The sequence below is a fragment of the Gekko japonicus genome, unplaced genomic scaffold (assembly GCF_001447785.1).
Source record: "Gekko japonicus isolate JY-2015 unplaced genomic scaffold, Gekko_japonicus_V1.1 scaffold357, whole genome shotgun sequence".
NCBI lineage: Eukaryota > Metazoa > Chordata > Lepidosauria > Squamata > Gekkonidae > Gekko > Gekko japonicus.
Genome location: NW_015175366.1, coordinates 856,290 through 868,976, shown reverse-complemented (window position 1 = coordinate 868,976; position 12,687 = coordinate 856,290). Strand labels below are relative to the sequence as shown.

General features: G+C 42.2%; 1 protein-coding gene across 1 annotated transcript in view; it reads right to left on the bottom strand.

The window, feature by feature from the left end:
- YES1 (YES proto-oncogene 1, Src family tyrosine kinase) overlaps positions 1–8,244 on the bottom strand; it is a 53,235-nt gene extending 44,991 nt beyond the window's left edge. The window contains exon 1 of the mRNA XM_015425466.1: positions 7,823–8,244. The gene's annotated coding sequence lies outside the window, so the exon portion shown is untranslated. The remainder of the gene's footprint in view (positions 1–7,822) is intronic.
- Between the last annotated feature and the right edge of the window lie 4,443 nt (positions 8,245–12,687).

The window sequence follows — 12,687 nt, the reverse complement described above, 5'->3', positions numbered from 1 at the left end:
ATTTATTTATTTGACAGAAAGATATTTATTTATTGTATGTAGTCGAAGACCATCACAAAAGGGGATTAAGAATACAGTGGTAAAAAGTCAAATATTTATTTATTTATTGTATGAGTCTTATATCCCACCCTCCCCGCAAGCAGGCTCAGGGCAGGTTCTATCAGTCTCAGTACAATATATAATACAATTTAAAACAACAGTTTAAAACAACTGTATAATGTGCCGTGTATAATTTTAGCCAGATGTCTCAGCAGTTTAGATGGTTTCTATATGGCTATTCAGATCCAGGCCACCAATGGGAGATCAACCGGGGGTGGAGGGACACATCCGCTGTCTCAATCAAAAAGAGTTCTGTTTTACAGGCCCTGTGGAATTGTAATAAATCCCACAGGGCCCTGATCTCATATGGGAGCTCATCCCACAAGCAGGGGCCAGGGCTGAAAAGGCCCTGCCCCTAGTTAAGGCAAGTTGGATGTCCCTGGGACTGGGTGTTGTTTAGTAGACCTCAGTGCTCTATGGGGCTCATATGGGGAGAGGCAGTCCCAAAGGTATGCTGGCCCCTGGTTGTATAGGGCTTTAAAAATAAGTTGTCCAGTCAGATATAGCGGCCACGTTGATACAAGACCTGACATGAGAGGATAGGACAAAAAGGATTAAGAAGAAATGGTCGCTCTACCTGAATTGGATTAAAGAAGAAAAGAAAGAAGACGTCCAGTGGAAGCTGCAAGCCTTGTGTTCCTGGCTAGAAGAGAAAGACTAGACTGAGGGGGGAGGGAAGGGGGAGAAAATGTGGAAATTACTTAAATGAATGATGGAATAATATAATCTATGAGTTAAATAACCAATAAAAAATACAATATTAAAAAAGGGGTTTTAAAAATAAGCACCAACACCTTGAAACAGATCCAGTATTCAATAGGCAGCCAGTGCAGTTCATGCAGCACTGAGTGGATGAGAGCCCACACAGGCGTCGCCATTAACACCCATGCTGCCGTGTTTGGTGTAGTGGTTAAGTGTGCGGACTCTAATCTGGGAGAACCAGGTTTGATTCCCCACTCCTCCACTTGCACCTGCTGATGTGACCTTGGGTCAGTCACAAGCTCTGGCACAGCTGTTCCTGAAAGAGCAGTTTGTGTCAGAGTTCTCTCAGCCCCACCCACCTCACAGGGTGTCTGTTGTGGGGAGGGGAAGGGAAAGGAGTTTGTAAGCCGCTCTGAGACTCCAAGTGAAGGGCGGGGTATAAATCCAATCTCCTCCTCCTCCTTCTGCACTAGCTGCAACTTCTAGAACAGAGTCAAGGGAAGCCCCACGTAGAGAGAGTTACAATAATCCAGTCTGGAAGTGACCATTCCATGGGTCACTGTAGCCAGGTCACGGAGGGTGAGATATGGGGCCAACTGCCTGATCTACCTCAGATGGAAAAAGGCAGACCTGGCAGTGATGGTGACCTGGGCCTCCATTTATGTATCTGGGAATAGTTTTCGCATGTAATTTGAGTTGGTCTTCTCATCAGAAAACCATGCTGAAGAAAGTAGGACCTTGTACTGGAAGCATCCTAAACTTTTTTAGATAATGCGGAAGATGATATATACCTGGGGCAATTGTCCCTATTCTGCTTTATGGGGCAGCCATCTGGATCCAATTAGTCAAAGAATCCTTAGACCTCCCCCTACTTTGCTTCCTTCATAAGTTGACCAACACACCAAAATACATAGCTGGAGTGTCCCTACGAGCAGAATTGGGTCAACCATCTTTGGAAGCTAAAGCCTGGCAACTGGCCTTCAATTTGTACCTTAAAGAGCTCTATAGTAACTGCGGATACCTATCTTTATTAGAAGCAGGTTCTCATAAATCCTCTTGGTCCAAGGTTCTTGACACAAAACTCTGTCTTACTGGACTAAATCCTGACATTATTCAGGGCCTGGAATCTGCAGCTGTTAAGTCCTATATCAAGAAGAATATCCAAGAAAGGGATTACTTGAGCACATGGTCTCGTGCCCGCAGAGTTTGCTCTTCTGTATTTTTTGATATTCCTCTACCAAAATCACTGCCTTCCTATGCCTTTTTATCTAACTATCCCAAATTATTTTAGAGCTTATTTATTTATTTATTTATTGTATTTATAGTCCACCCATCCCATGAGCAGGCTCACGGCGGGTAACATCATAAAACATACAATAAATACAATTAAAATTAAACAATTTGAAAATAATAAACATTAAAACACAGTCACACTTCTAACAAATCAGCTGGCTGTGGGGGTTCCCTGGCATATTATTTGGGTTGCTAGCTGGGTGGGTGACAACTCGACTGAATGCCCCATCCACTCCTGTTATAAAGGGAAGATGAAGAAAGATTCCTTATTCAGACTGCCTTTGTGATTGTTCTCAGGGAAAACTGGTACTTTAATACATATTTTGTTAGTGTGTCCTCTTTATATTAGCCTTAGAAATAGGTTTTTAACACAGTGCCTAGATAATTCTTCATCTTTGTCTTATTACAAGCTAGTTTTACACCTTTTATCTGACAGATTTCCAAACCTTACCCTTGCTGTTGCAAGATTTTTTCCATTGGTTTAGTGTTGTGTCCAGATGATACTACTTAACACATGGTTTTTTGACTGCTCAAGACTTTCAGTCAAGGAGCTTTAATCAGATTAAAGTAAAGGAACTTCAGAGGAACCAGAGTGTAAGGCACAAACTTGCAGGGCATTTCTTTATGCCCAAATCCTTAAATTAACAGAAGTCACATGAAGCTGAGATGGTGGAAATCCAACCTCCTAACCCATTTGAACATCAAAAGGAAGAAAATTCCCCAATAGCAATTTATCGGATAGCAATTTATTCTATGGGTTAAATGAGTAATATGTCTTCATGTTGAGAACCATTTTACATGCAGCTGTTTTAAATGGAATACAACAGAAAATAAGCTTAGAACAGATAAAAGGAAGTACTTCTTCACCCAAAAAGTAATTAACACGTGGAATTCACCGCCGCAAGTAGTGGTGGCAGATATAAGCATAGACAGCTTCTAGAGGGGACTGGATAAACATATTGGGCAGTGGTCCATCTGTGGCTATTAGCTACAAGGTATAAATGGAACACTATGTCTGGGGCAGTAATGCTCTGTATACTTGGTGCTTGGAGGGTAACAGCACAAGGGTTTCTGGAGTTCTGGTCCCAATGGCACCTGGGTTTTGGCCACTGTGTGACACAGAGTGATAGACTGGATGGGCCACGGGCCTGATCAAACATGGCTTCTCTTAGGTTCTTAATAACTAGTTGCCATTAAATCTCCAAGAACATCAGTATAAATATCACTGGTATTCTCAGAGACAATGAGTAATAAGTAGAGGCTGTGTTTCCCCGACAAGAACACATTAGCAAAGAATTGTGGTCAACTGGAAGCATTTATGTCAGTACTAAATGTGCATCACTGAAACAAAATACCCTCAGAACCAGTATTTCACAAACCCTATACATATAAAATGTGCTAGGTAAATGGAAATATATTGTGAAACTAGGGCATATGATATACACAGATCTTGTACTACACTCACTGCACTGTTTCAATGGTCTCCAACCATTGCCACTAGACTGCAATAAAGATACTGGGCATATTTCTTAATAAACATGGTTAAGATCAGGTTGAAAAGGCCTTTTAAAACGGGTTCTAAAAACATGTATCACGTTAATCTAAGATGAACAAGCCTAGAAGTTAGACAAGAATCTAACATGACCACTAATACATATGGCTTTTTCATAATCTTAAGAAAACCCAGTTGCAATTCTAAAACCATTTTTTTAATTTCCAAAGCTTTAAGCCTTTGTAACCTATTACCCACTTCAAATTCGTAGTAGGATTTGTAGTAGGATAGAAAGCTGCAAGCTAGAGAAATTGGTTGGTGGAATGTTTTATACAGGCACTCTTAAAGGACCATTTACTTGTAGAAATAATGCATGAGGAAGTCAATGGAACAAAACTAACGTTAATCTCAGTTCTTAAAGAATGATAAAAACTGTTATCCCTGTTTCTGAGCTGTATGTTTGAACAAATTCCTGTTCTGTCAGACCGCATTCCATACCATCACCCAAATGCAGCTGTCAGAGGATGTCTACTGTGATGTCCCTGATCAAATGGAGGTTACAATGGCCACCCACAGATTTTTTAGGATTTTGTTGTTAATTCATTTATTTTCTCAGACACTGCCCTGCCTGCTTATATAGGACAGTCTCACATGGTGACAGTTTCTGGTCACATGGAGATGTGTTGCTTGGAGGACTGTGGAAAAAAGAATGATAAAAGAAAAAGGTAAAATATGATTTCCATTCCAGATATCAAATCAGCTGAATCTGTAAACCAACAAACACTATTGAAACTTTTTATGCTGATTTTCTTCAGGAGTGAAAAAAATCCATACCTATTATTAAAGAGGACAGCATCTATGGATAAAGAGCTTTCACCAAATGACTTTTTAATAATTGTACATGGATGTATCAGTAGGGTTTATTTTTAAGCAACAGCTGAGTTCTAGTTCAATCTTGCTTGTGGACATGAAGGTCTTCTTACATTCAGTATTTACCTTGGTATATATTAGTTAGCTTTACTGATGTTTAATGATTTGTTTTGAAGCCCTAAAGCATTTCTTTCAGAGTGAAATGGAATAATTTTTGTGTGTGTAAAATGTAGCTTTTAGCCTTCTGTATGAAACAGTATATGCTTCAAATCTGTTGAAAAAAACAGAGCTTTATACTGTATGCTGTCCTAAGCTAAGATGCACTAACACATGCATAAATAAATTTATTCCAAACAGATTCTAAATACTCTCAGTCTATTTTTTTCTAGGGAGGGGGGAATCTATTGGTATATAGCACTATTCCAAGTCAATAATCCATTTCATGAACTTCTTGATGGTTCCACTGTGGTTTCTGAAACGACTGCTCTAATATCTGAAAAACGGCAAGTGGATTTTAGTAAGGACATGTATCACCACCAGATGGATAGTTTTCACAGCACATTGTTTATATGTTAAGTGGCTGAAAAGTAGTGTACGTTTTTGTAAATTCCAGTCACTGGTAAGTCAAAAAGGTGACAATGAAAACATTATATTTGTTATGGATAGGTCTGGCACCACATTTTTGGGCTGGCTCCTAGATCCAAAGGAATTTTGTCAAGGCCTATGCTAAGTTTACTCAGCAGTCTTTTAAAAAGTGCTGAAGGTTTTTATAAGTTCAATTATATAATGTATACTGGATCAACTCTATTGGCAGGTCTGTCGACACTCTCAAACACCAAAATGTTGTTGAAAAAGAACTTCACAGAAGCCATGCTAATTCTTCCACAGCAAGGCTTGTTCTTCCATACATTTAATAATGCTTTCTTCCAAGTTATCTAAAACTGATCTAAGCTCACAGGTCTGCCCTTTTCTGGCTTCTCCTGAGTCACCTTTTTAAAAATCAATATAACTTGGCTAATTTCACTCCTGTAAGGAGGCCAGTCTTAGGAACTCAGGAAGTGTAAGGAACTCAGAAGTGAACTTTAGTAAAATACGCAGGATCATATTTTACTGAAGTTCACTTGAGTTCCTTACAAATTCTCAGGTGAATGTCATCCAGACTAAGCAGCCTACATCTGAGAGAAACCCAAAATCCAAATCCTTTTGCTTGTTCTGCTGAATGGCAATGTTTTCAACAGTACAATAGTCAGACTCATACAAGCACTTCTAAATGTGCTCCAGGTTTTGCCCAGCCCACAGGTACCAGCACTGCACAGCAGTTTGCTTGCAAAGCTGAAATCTTCCTAAATCTGGGGAATGAGTAAGAAGTTTATGGGAAAGCACCCTAGCCACCTTTTAAAAGGGAACGCTTTGAAAGTTTCAGCACAATCTTACCTAGCAACATCCCTTTTCAACTATAAAACCTATTTTGAACTACTGTGACAGTTCAGCAGTCCAAGGCTGCAACTCTACACATTCACCTAGGAATAAATTCCATTAAACGTATTAGGACCTACTTCTGAACAAATATGCGTTGGATCAAGTACCAGATATGCAGTTTCGGTTTTTTATTCACTAGGTCTTTGAACCAAATAAACTTTTAATATAAAGGATAAAGCACTAAACTTTAAATATAAGGGATAAAGGATAAATATTGATATATGCAAAGATTTTCTTCATTACTTTCAAATGCAATTTAAAATCACGATGCAAAGTGTTTCCAGATTGTTTTTTCAAGTGCAGTAAATACAAGTAAACTGCAGTAAATATTTAAACTTGCCATGACAATGCTCTCAACACTATGACAGACTCATACAAGCACTTCTACATGTACTCCAGGTTTTGCCCAGCCCACAGGTCCTAGCACTGCACAGCAGTTTGCTTTCAAAGCTGAAGTCTTCCTAAATTTATAGAATGAGCAAGAAGTTCATTAGAAAGCATCTTAGTCACCTTTTAAAAGGAAAAGCCAGAAAAGTTTCAGAACATTTGTTAATGCCTCTTCATGTAGTATGTCTCAAAGTATAATCTGGCAGCAAATCACTACAGCTCTTTTGTTTTTATTAGATAGATTCCTTAACCTAAATAATTTATAAAGTATATGGTTTACAGTGCTATCCTAAGCAGAGTTAAACCCTTCTAAGCCCATTGTCTTTAACGGTCTCATTGTGCAATCCTAAGAACACTTTCCTTGAAGTAAGCCCTACTGTACAGACCTGAGTAGGACTCTGAGCTGACCCTCTCCACAACCCCCAAGAATTTTTACTCAAGAATGAATCATAGTCTATCCAATATGGTTTACTTCCAGGAACCTGTTTTTAGGACTGCCTTATCAGAACCTTGTCTCTAGCACAGTATATTGGAAAATAATGTACATATCTATCAAGAGACCACAGTACAGTGTAAGACTCAATTTTCAATTCCCTTGTTTATATGAATTTGTACTTCTAGTCACAGAGATAGTTTTTGTTGCAGATATGATTTTATATACAATTTGTGTTATGATAAATCACACAAAACCAAGTAAACTTCAAAAAGTGCCAACAAATCTGCATAACTAGGAACATGTGCTTAAAGGCGAGAGAGGGAGTCCTTACAAACTAATCACAAACAGGGAGTTATAAAGTTGAGAACGCTGAAAAGAAGGGAATGAAAACGAGCACTGGTTGAATCCACCTTTCCTCCTTCCTATCATTCCTCTCCGAAATCAAAGTCTAACAACGGAACTTGCTGGGGTAGTCAATCAAACCAAGGGAGCGAGGGGGCAGAAGACCTTCTGTTCGGAACAGTTGTTATCAGGCTTCAAGGAGCAAACAGTCGGAAGACTCATCGCCTATCAGGCTGCGACGTCTGCACTGGGGCGGAGAAGGGGGATGGGAGGAGACCAACAGCCCCCAGAAAATGCCTCGCGAAGAGGAAACACGGGAGGAAATCCCTGGAAGTATTCCCACACACCGTGCACGATCGGGCTCACTCAAACTTGCTTCAGATTTAAAAAACAACAACTCGACAAAACCCAGTGGGTGAAAGGGGGGAGGAGGAGGAGGAGGAGGAGGGAGTGCTAGTAAAAGTTTCTACAAGTGAGAGCGAATCCGAAAGGAGGCGGACAGGGGGAGGCCCAACTACCACCGTGACTTGCCAGCCGCACGCACAGGCAAGAAGCATAACTGGGGAGGGGGGGTGTGCCCCGTGCCCAAGCAGGAGGCAGGAAGGTGAGGGGGCGTGCGGGGCCTAGCGCTCCCCAGGCGCCGCCGCCGCCTCTCCCCTTCTCTCCCCGGGAAGGGGCGGACAGGAGGGGAAAGGGCGTGGGGAAGCGCTCGGGACTCTCACCTGCTTTCGGCGGGGCCCCCCCTTCGCCTTCTGCTGCTACTCCCTCTCTTCCCGGAGAGCGGGCGGAGGGCGCTCTAGCTTCCGCCTCAAGCCCCGAGGAGCCGGCCCGGCTGCAACTCCGGCTGCCTGCTCCGAAGAGGGGCCGGCGAGAGACCCCGGCGCCGCTTCCCCCGCGCAGCGCTCAGCCCCTCCGCGCCCGCCCCATGAGCCCCGGCCGGCCGGGATCCTCGGGCGAAGAGCGAGCCCCGCCGCCGCTCCCAGAGGCTCCGTCACAACCCCAGGCCGGAGGGAGGGGGAGGAGCCGGGAAGCAGGGGTGCCGCTTGCACTTCCACGCGCGCCAGGAGGCGGAGGGGGGAGGCGACGGGCGGTGGGTCACCCCTCAGCCGAGCCCGAGTTCACCGTCCCGACCTAACATGGCGGCCGCCGGAGACCCGGAAAGGAGCCGCGCGGCGGGAGGCGGAGGAGGGGGCTGCAGGCGGCAGCTGTTGCTGAGGAGCAGGAGCTCGGGCGCTCACGGCGCGGCGGCTGATCCTATCTCGGCCGCGAGAGAGCAACGGCGCCGTCCTCCCAGCAGCCGCGGGGCCCTGCTTCACCTGTCCTCCGAGGAGATTCCCCAGATCATCGGGAACCCCCGAGAGGCAGAGGCGGCAGATTGATGCCTCTTGAGCGGAGAGCCGGCGGGCAGGCTCTAGTTTGGAAAAGTATAGCTTGGGCGAGAAACGTTGCTGTGAGGGGAGCGAGGAGGCAAAACAGGGATCCAAGGCTTTGTCCTAAGTGCCTGTAATGGTAACCTGCACAACACAGTTAATTCGTATTAACTTGGAATGTACAGAATTCTCTTCCTTCCAGTTTGGCAAATCCGTCCCCTCTTATTCATACGTATGAGAAACGGAAGAGAGGAAATAACACACTACTCCCACCAAATCTGGCTCCTGAGGCTCGGTTCACTCGGCAGGAAGTCCTGTTTCTTTCAGTAAAGTTTGCTTCCACTTAAAGGGCTTAGGATCGTTGTGTGGGGTCAGGCTTTGCATTCTTGGAGCTTGAGTTCCCGAAACTAAAAAAAAATAATACTCACATTCAATCAAAGGGGATTAAAATGCTTGTGGAACAGTGAAATTGAATCGATTAAAAAACAACAACAAATAACTAAAATGAACTATATGTGTAATAAAACTATCCACCAACCACTCTGATTCTGTTTTAAGAACAAATGCATCTTGGAATTATCACTGCACATTCTGGAATGCCAACCATGCAAAAGGGTGTGAGAATTAGTAATGGTTCAAAATAAGGTCACCCAATATATCGCAACAGAAATGTTAAGATTGTATAAAATGTTTGCACTGAATGTTGTTTATCCAACAATACAAAACGTTAATACTCAAATGATCACTAACACATACTCGAAATTCTGTCTGATGTCATTGTGGTGCTGCTGCAACAAATGACATTGTGTGTGAGTTAAGTGCTGTCAAGTGTCTTCTGACTTATGGCGACCATATGAATTAGTGACTACCAAAATGTCCTATTGTTAACAGCCTTGCTTGGGTCTTGCAAACTGGGGGCCATGGCTTCCTGCGTCTTCCTGTTTTCCTGCTGCCTTCAACTTTCCTAAGCAATATTGTCTTTTCCAGTGACTCTGGTCTTCTCATAATGTGACAAAATACAATAGCCGCAGTTTGGTCATTTTAGCTTCTACAGAGAGTTCAGGCTTGATTTGACCTAAAACCCACTTATTTGTCTTTTGGGTGATCCACAGTATCTCTAAAACTCTCCAACAACACTTTGAAGCACAAATTAGTTGAAATTGTATATGCAACTGTGGTTCCACTTGTGTCCATTTTTAAAAGGGTTGGATTTGTACTTACAAGGTTTATCAGCATCACAAATGCTGATCTCATCTACATTGGTAGCATGGAAATATGGTGATAGAAGAATGACAAGCACATTTTGGAATATTTTAAAACACTGTAATGACTTACTTTAGTTTTTGTTGATTGTTATACATTTTAAGTGTAAAGAATGTCAAAAAAAGATTTTTAAAAATATATGTAGTTTTAAATTGAAAAAGGTCGGAGTCATGGTAAATAGCTAAAAATAGTTTTATTTAACTATGGAAATTGCGGACTGTTCAGTTAAAATGTTGAGTCTTCCCAAACAGCATCAACTAAAGAGCAAGTCAGCCATTACTGGGCATACAAATTCAAGCAACTTTTGAAGCGTTTTATTCAGGACCTCAATATTATCATATTGCTAGAGACTCTTTGCACTTTCCAGTCTTTGCTCCATTGTTTCTTGTCTTCTTGCTTGTTTGCTTATGGTTCCTCACATAGTATTAGAATGTATGGTTAAGAGCCTGTTCATAGTCATCACCTCATTTTCTTTATAGACACAGACTATCTTTTTAATGAGATTGCTTATGCTAGTGAGGAAATGTGTGTGTGTGTAATTACTGTAATTGAAAGAAGCTCAGTGATGAATGTGGATGAACTTTTCAGAAATCCATGTTTTTGCCACTACACAATACTTGACTATTTTATTGATTATTAACATAATTATAGGGAATAGCAATTTTCAGGGCTCTTTTTGTAGAAAAAGCCCAGCAGGAACTCATTAGCATAATAGGCCACAGCCAACAGCAGAAATTCATTAGCATATTAGGCCACACCCCTGACAACACAGCTCATTAGCACATTAGGACGCACCCCCATGTTACCAGACCTGTGGTCATCCAGCCACACCCACCTTTTGCTTCTTATTCTGTTTACCATGTTTGTTGTCAAAACCCAGGGCTTTTTTGTAGCGGGAACTCCTTTGCATGTTAGGCCACACACCCCTAATGTAGCCAATCCTAATGAGTTTCTGCTGTTGGGTGTGGCCTATTATGCTAATGAGTTCCTGCTGGGCATGGCCAACTCGGGAGCCAGCCGGAACTCCGTTCCTTGCGTTCCTGCCCAAAAATAGCACTGGCAATTTTACATTAAGTGATCCTGTAAGTCAGCTTTTAAAGTTTATTTCAGTTAGAGAGTAGGAATGTGATTGTCTACAGAAAGAAACAACCAACCTACATTTAGATTTCTGTATAACTTTTGTTTAGAGTCAGAGGCTACCTGACCCTTTCTGGAGCTTCCCTCATAAGTTTGAGATGGAAGGTTTGAATATGTAATAGTGGCGTCCAAGAAAACTACTATTTTGAGCAGAGAAGGATCAATAACTGAAAATACTAGAGAATTTGTGCTCTGTGTTAAACTGTTCACCTGAAAAAGGCCAAAAATCTTCGTTATCTTTCAGAAATGCTAGTTCTGTTTCTCCTGCTGTGGACAAAAGTGCTGGAGTTGAGCTCCTGCTGATTCTGAAGCAATCAGTGGAAGTAATGCATCTGTAGTCCCTAAACACTTGGGTTACCATACACAGTTAGAAAATTGGCAATAAAAGACCTGCTAGAGAATTCCTGTGACTCAGACATACTGGATTTTGACAATATAGTTAGCAGCAGTGTTCCCTCTAAGCTGAGTTAGTGTGAGCTAGCTCACAGTTTTTTAGTCTCCAGCTCATTTTTGTCTTAGCTCAGGAAGGGTAGCTCCAGAACAAACTAATTTATGCAGTAGCCAAATCACACTTTAATGCCAGGTGCTCACAAAGTAGAATTTTTGCTAAGGACTTTTGGTTTTGGCGCAGTGTGATTGAGGTGAGTTGTGGAGCTCTACTCCAGCAGCCACTTGAATTGCACGATTTGGGGGAGTTTGGGCTATCCAAACCTCTATGGGGGCCTCAGGAGAGGGGTCCCTGAAGCAGGGGGTGCGACGAAGAACCAGACACTGGCGGCAACTTGGATCTGGAGTCTTCTGTCTGCCCCAAATCCCGAGCTGAAGCAATTGCCATATTGGCACTAAGCTGTGACTTCCGGACTTGGTGAGAATCAAAATGTACTTCTACAATAAATCACTTTCTACATCAACTGCAAGAAAATACTTAACAAGTAAGCTTTTTATTCTGTGTACCTGCATGAAATGTTTGCTGAAACAGAGACGAGGAACTCAACCAGACTGTGAGAAAGTTCAGAAAAAAAGGGGAGGGGGGGAATGCCTATTTAGCTATCCCTCCCCCCCCTCTATTTGGAAGTGGAAGCGGCTTTCAATCTAAAGGAAATAACATCAAAAGGACTGTGCTGTCCTTTATCTAACTGGTTGTAAAATGAAGATTATCTGGTGGATTCTCAGGTCTAGTCTAAACAAACCTTGATGGTCTGGCTATTTGACTAAGTTGCTCAGTGGGAAAAATGGCTACTTTTCAACTGATAACAGAAACACTTAAGAACATTTTTGATGCTGCTCTGCTCCCAGTGCAGCGTAGTTTGTGTCTTTTGGCAGACCATGTTCAGGGGCTTTCTTGCAAATTTTACCAAATAGAAAATCTGTTGGAACAATCCTTAAATGAACCAAAAGATTTGAGTGAAGAGCCAACCTTGGAAGAGGAGGAGATATCAGAGATTGAACTACATAATGTGAAAATGGAGGATGCAGATACATTCCTTTGGAGCAAGAGGATCACAAGATACCAGAATGGAGGACCAGAAAAAAATTCCAAGCACATCTAATATATTATTTTTGGACACAGCAAGCAAACAAGGAGAGATGAGGAGGAGACAGGATTTTTGCCCCGCCCTTCACTCGTAGTCTCAGAGTGGCTTACAATCTCCTTTCCCTTCCCCTACCCACAACAGAGTTCTACCCCCATAATGAAATATTACAGGTGTAACTTACAACCCCAAAAGAAAAGATCTTGGGAATTTAAGAAGAAAGCCACATACATACATTGCTGGTGGTCGTGTAAATATATACAAGCCTTTTGGACACAAATCATA